The following is a 7,021-nucleotide window of genomic DNA, read 5'->3' on the forward strand; positions in this document are numbered from 1 at the left end:
GTAAAATTTGGGGGAAAATTAGATAACAATATCTCTTAATTTTGAATGGGGAGAGCAAAGTGGATGAAATAAGAAAGCAAAAGTTGGAGAAAATCAAGGAACTATATCTCTAAATTTTGAATAGAGAGAGAAAAGTGGATAAAGTAAGTAAAACGATTTCCTTACCTTATTCAATGTGTTTTATTTGCTTCTTTTTAATTTACCTAATTCGTGTAAATTTTGTAACAAGCCTATTGATATATTTTGTAAACTGAAAAATATCATCATGTTCTGTAAATATATCCCCTTATCATGTACATATATGTTTTTTGCCCATTTAAATAACTATACTTACTACTAAAGTAAGCATAGCTTGGTTATTTAGGATAAATTGAATTAAGGGAAAAGAAGCACAAATTTGTTGTTTTTTTTTTTCATTATATTTTGAGTCAATATAACTAATTTATATTCCAAGATTATTTATGGAACGAAACTAATGGTTTGGCTTATACACTTTGTGTGGACAAGTGTTTTCTTCATAGCCTACGAGTTGATAGTAAAAGCACATCCATATGTTGCATGGAACTCTTTCTTGCAGAGACCATGATCAGTCATGTGGAAGTAGTTAAACATTCAAATAATTTTCTAGAATCAAGGTGGATCCTAAAGTTAATGGAATTTTTTTGACCAAAGACTTGTTTCAATCAATCAGCATATGAATCTTATTAATGCTAAGTTTTAATACTCAGTTGCATACTTTACCAAAATTGGAAACTACGTACTGCGTGGGTTCGTGGGGTACTGACTGGCGGTGTATCTGGCAATAGCTACAGATACCTGTATACGGTGAAAATCGGATATGGCCCAAACCGGGGATAGAGAAGAAGTAGGGACATACCGGATGCTACCCGATCCTTTCCGGGGAAGGGTCTGTGAAACGAGCCTCTCTTCTTCGTTGTTGAAATGGCCAAGACCGCTTCTCCGAGAGTCCGTGGCCGTCGATCCGGATAGCTGTTTTCCCGAGTGACCGTTAGTCCGAATAGCCGTTGCATGAGAGCCACGCGTCGGTAGCGTCTGCCCGCCATCGCCGCCACCAACCACGCGTGTGTCGACGGCGCCGCGGTCTAATCCCACCAAATCCGCTCGTAGCTGTCCTTGTTATTATTATTTTATTGGTTCACATTGTAAAAAACCCATGGAGGCAACACTATAAATGGGGCATCCCCTCCTTGCGCAGGTTGGCTCTTTCGATGTTCTCAAAGAATACTTGTAATAAAATAGATCATATATATACAATCTTTCCTTCGCTTCTAATTCGGCCAAGGCTGTTTTGTTCAAGTTTATAGTGTGATTTAATCCATCAAGTACTCCATACTGTCCGTACGCGATTATATTTGCAAACAAATCGCCACTATTAGCCTTTTCACTAAAGAACTCTTGAATATATACTCTCTCCATTTCATACATACCAAGATCCAAGCTCATATCCTATACCCCCTTACAAATTCAATTGATTATCCGATTTCGGGGTAAACAATACCTTGAACCTTCAGTATTATATACATGATTGATTTTAAGCTTTATTCATTTACAGTACCACAAAGTTTTGTGCTTTCAGCGTCTTTGACCTTTTCAAGCCTGTCAGTCTGTCATACATCTTCTTTTCTAATTGCCAATCTATGTTTAGTTTAGATATTTGCATGATTTTGTCCTTTAAATGATCTTATTATCAGGGGCGGACTTAGCTTAGTATATGGGGGTTCCCAGGAACCCCCATATGTATTTGTTCGGATTCTGTATTTGTATTGAAAAATTCAGTAAATATATATCAAATACGATTTGGGAACCCACAAGCATAATCATTCTCTTTATATTTTTTAATTTGATATGAGTTGGAACCCACAAGCATCAAATACTGAATCCGCCTCTGCTTATTATAAGAATATTTTTGCGAACTCTAATTAATAAGATTATGTAGCTTTGAGACAGGTAGAGATTCTCTATAGTAAACACGGCCTTTAAAAGTCGCAAGGGAGTCTATCCATCCATCGACATCCTTAATTACCTGAGGTTTATTGGATGAATTATATCCTATGTACTAGCTTAACATAATGAATATGCTTAAGTTACAAAGGACTTAGTATAAAATATTTTTGCACTATATATCAATTTTCATATTCATAACAGGTTACTTGTTTTATTTTATCAAAGTATATATTCAACTTATTAGATATTTGTATTTGCATATTGAGTAACTTGATAGTACAATATATTATATATATATATACATACACGATCAATATATAGAATTTAAACTCAGTTATAGGTTCGAAGAAAAGCAATAAGAAGCCTTTTTAGGGATTTGCTTAGTGTGCCTTTTTCCTGTCAATTCTCAAGCTTTATGCTATGATAGAAGTTAGCGTAACTAACTTGATAGTACAATATATATATATACATACACGATCAATATATAGAAGTTAAACTCAGTTATAGGTTCGAAGAAAAGCAATAAGAAGCCTTTTTAGGGATTTGCTTAGTGTGCCTTTTTCCTGTCAATTCTCAAGCTTTATCCTATGGTAGAAGTTAGCGTAACAAGCAACAGAAGCACCTATCACTCATTATTTTACTGGATTTACGTTGAAACTAGTATGGTGAAAATTATATGACGTACGATTAAGGACGTCATTAATCAATTAGTATGACAACGAAATTGAAGATTATATATTGCAACATATATAGACAAGACACCACGTGAAAAGCCAGCTTATATATATTCCATCTTGCTAGCTCCTAGCTAGTAAAATACTAACAATAAGACGCACTAGTAAGACAAAGGTGATAGGACTAATGTACAAGTTAGTTGGGTCATTATCTACGAGTCCGGAACCAAAATGCCCCCCAAAAAAACAGTTTCGACCAAAATACCCCAACAAAAAAAAATGTTACGAAAATGCCTTTAGCGCAGTAAATTACTGCGCTAAAGAGTTAACGGACACGACACGGCTCCGTTAATCGCTATACGATAATTCTTTGCGCTATAGTGCTTTGTTTTTTTTTTTTTTTTTTCCGCTCTTTTGGTTAACCCTTCTTTCGTTACACTTTTAACGTACTTTGATCATAGATTAATCATGCTTCGGGACCCGAAACTTCAATATTTATATAGAACCCTACTTATTTTTGTGCGATTAATTAGGTAGGATCAACACATCAAGGATACACAAAAGTTCGGATACAGCGTTTTAGAGGTTGAAAAGTGCTCGAACGCCATTTTCGTTCAAGGATGGTGACATTAGCTTGAAGTTCTTTACGAATACTTAAAACTTGTTCATTAATAATTAATCAAAAGTTAGTCAAAATGGCGGCGTTCATGCAAAAAAAAAAAAAAAAACTTAATTAAATTGCATCATTCATAACCTTGGTAGATGAAAATACTTAACACACTAATTCATTAATAAGAAACCTATGATATATTAAAAATACAACCACAACATTCTTGAAAAAAACTTAAAAAACATTCATCAATTAATGCTCTTGAGTTGATCTTCCGCCACCACCGCGAGATGTGCCACCACCACTAGAGGTACTTCCACCACTAAAGTTTCCTCCACCCCCGAGCAGGTACTTCCACCGCGAGATGTAGTTTGACCACCATGCCGTAAAGGACACTTGCGCTTATCATGACCAACATAATTGCAAAATGAGCATTTTCGAGCGTATCTCCCCGGTAGAACATCCATTTCATTATGAATACGCGAGTATGCATTCTTTCTGAATTTACGAATAAATGCTTTATTTGCAACCATTGAAAATGGACGGGTGGCCAATAACTCTCCTACCAAGTGGTAGAACCTTCCAAAGATACGTTTTTACATAATTTTCAACCGTATATTCCTCGGCCTACGTAAGAGGAGGCGTTCTTTCCTATTGTGATAAAACACTTGAGGCGTGAGAACATGGCATGTGATATGATTGCCACTTACGCCGCATGTGCATGTTCTTGGAATCTCACAAATTGTGTGAACGTTACCTCCTTTTACGTTGGTGCACACTTGTTGTGAGTTCAAATATGCGCTCCGGGGGCAGGTTGTACTCCATCCGATCATGTTTCGAGCCTTATATTTGTGGTACTCGAATAGTTTTAACGGTTTTGGCATCCATCTTAGACCTTACGTCGCATGTGTGTGCTTTGGCCTCTTTTGATCTCTTCGACGAACTCCACAACCTCGCTTAAATGTCATTCTCACCAGCATTGCGGTGACGGGTAGTCCCCGTGCGATTTCACCATGCTTATGAATGACTCGTAGCCGTTTGTTGTCGCATACCCCATCGTCTACCTTCATCCTTGTGTAATGTCCATTTGTCTTTATCAATTGCATTTAACCGGTGGAAGGCTTCCTCGTTCGCCCGCTAATAATGTCCGTTTGCGGGGTTAAACTTCTTCTCTGATGCTCTGCGGTACCGCCCACATCCAATTGCGAGTCTTGGGATTCGATATGCCTTTTGGAAGTTTGCCTTCAAATGCCTTAAACAATAACGATGGTAGGCAAAGGGTGGTTGCCACCCCCGCAAATTGAACATATTGTGCAATATGCGGCATTTTACGATATCACACATATTCCCATGCGATCCTTAATAACGTGTTGCCTTAAGTAGTCCAAAAACATACCTCACGTACTAATGCTCTCATTAGCCGCAATTGCAAAGCTAGAGGAATATAGCTCCATTTGCATCCATTCCAATGAAAGTTATTAGCAGCTTTATGTCATACTTCCATTACATGTGTTCCATCTATTGATATTATAGGCCGACAATGAGCAAACCCATCAATGCATGGTTTGAAGGCCCAAAATACAAAATCAAAAAATATTCACAGGGCACACCAGCTTCGATTTGAGCTTCTATTCAACAATAGTACCATGATTGAAGTGTTGTCAGAGGCCGTTTATGTATCTCGAACGTCTTGAAAGAGTCCTCCCAATTGCGAAGACTATTTCATGTGCACGCCTATGCCAAGATATGCCTTTCTCAAGCTTACGCTTTTGTTATATACTTTCAAGACGGCCCCGATTACGATCTTTAATAGGGTACCTGAAAAATTTGAAATATCAGCATATAACAACGAGGAACATTATATTAACACAAAAAATAAAAGAAACTTAGGCGAAGGGGATACCTTGGGTTCTCTCTAATGTCGCCAACTAATACACGCGCAATCAAATTAGTATCTAGATTGCAATGATCATCTGGGAGGTCACCCATATCACAAGTGTGCTTTGTGTAGAACTTTGAAATAGTCCACATCTTTTCAGCAGTTTCCTTACCACGGAGCATCCATTCGCAGCCTTGATACTTTCGCTTGCGGACATGACGCCAAAGTTTTAAAGTTTTGCTGAATCGTCAACTTTAAACTCCTCATCCCCTGGATGCAATAAATCTTAACCTTTTGCAATGTTTTTTTCGGTATAAAATCATCCCTTTTTCAATATGAGCCTTTTGTTTCGCATCCACCGGCTCTTTCCACAAATTTGCCGAATATGATCATCATCCCTAGTAAAGACAAAGGGTATCCTGGGAGATCTTGAAGATGATCAAGATATAGGATCTCGTGAATGCCACCGAATCGAGGTCGACTCTTCTTTGCCGTTGAAATTGGCTTTGAAGCCCGAGTCGACCATTGTTCTTTATTCAAATGGTTCTTGTGAATTCGATTCCTCCTCGTGTCTTGGGACCGTTCATCATGTCTTGCAACAGTTCTACTTGATGTTGACGATTAGTTCCAACCTCAATCTCGTAAATCACTTTTTCTCGCATTAGGTATTTCCTCACTATCGCTGGGTGATGTCACTATATAATTCGGATAATCTGGACCATCCATAGCACGCCTTTGCCTATAATTTGGCGCAACCACCATATTCTTCCTGCACAAGAAATTAGGGTGTTTTAACTACTACACATCAAATAACACTATTGATGTTAAAAAAAAAATAGACGTACCGATAGTAATCAACCGAAACTTGAGGAAGGACCATCGCTTTGAGTTGTTGGATACGAGGATGTTCCAACCCGATTCATCCATCGATTGAGGTGCCCGATATGATCCATATCGTGTATAACCGTAAATAATATAATCAACATCATTAGTAGCATTCAAGTGCCATTACACATAATAATAATAATAATAATAATAATAATAATAATAATAACAACAACAATAATAATAATAATAATAATAATAATAATAATAATAACAATAACAATACTAATAATAATAATAATAATAATAATAATAACAATAATAATAATAATAATAATAATAATAACAATAATAATAATAATAATAATAATAATAATAATAATAACAACAATACTAACAATAATAATAACAATACTAACAATAATAATAATAATAATAATAATAATAATAATAATAATAATAATAATAACAATAACAATACTACTACTACTACTACTACTACTACTACTACTACTAATAATAATAATAATAACAATAACAATACTAATAATAATAATAATAATAATAATAATAATAATAATAATAATAATAATAATAATAATAATAATAATAATAATAATAATAATAATAATAACAATAACAATACTACTACTACTACTACTACTACTACTACTACTACTAATAATAATAATAATAATAATAATAATATAATAATAATAATAACAATACTACTAATAATAATAATGTAAAGAATGAATATTTACCACTTTGCCGTCAAATTGATGACTTAAACTATCCGAGAGGCATTTGGCTAGTCAAAATGCTTTGATAGGTACTCATGTCGTGGTAATTGTGTTGATAAGTAGGTTCCGCTTGAGTGACTTCGGCTTTGAATTATAGACGGGGCTTCAGGAGCCCTAGCCATGAATTCAAGTCGATTAATGGGGACCTTCTCTATATACATTTCAAGGACATTTTAAAGTTATGCATTTCTATAATCATAAGGCGCCTTCAAAAAATCGATCAACGATTCATCGTCTTGAATGTACCATCAACCATAACTAGTTA

This window comes from Lycium ferocissimum, chromosome 2 (assembly GCF_029784015.1).
Source record: "Lycium ferocissimum isolate CSIRO_LF1 chromosome 2, AGI_CSIRO_Lferr_CH_V1, whole genome shotgun sequence".
Classification (NCBI taxonomy): Eukaryota; Viridiplantae; Streptophyta; class Magnoliopsida; order Solanales; family Solanaceae; genus Lycium; species Lycium ferocissimum.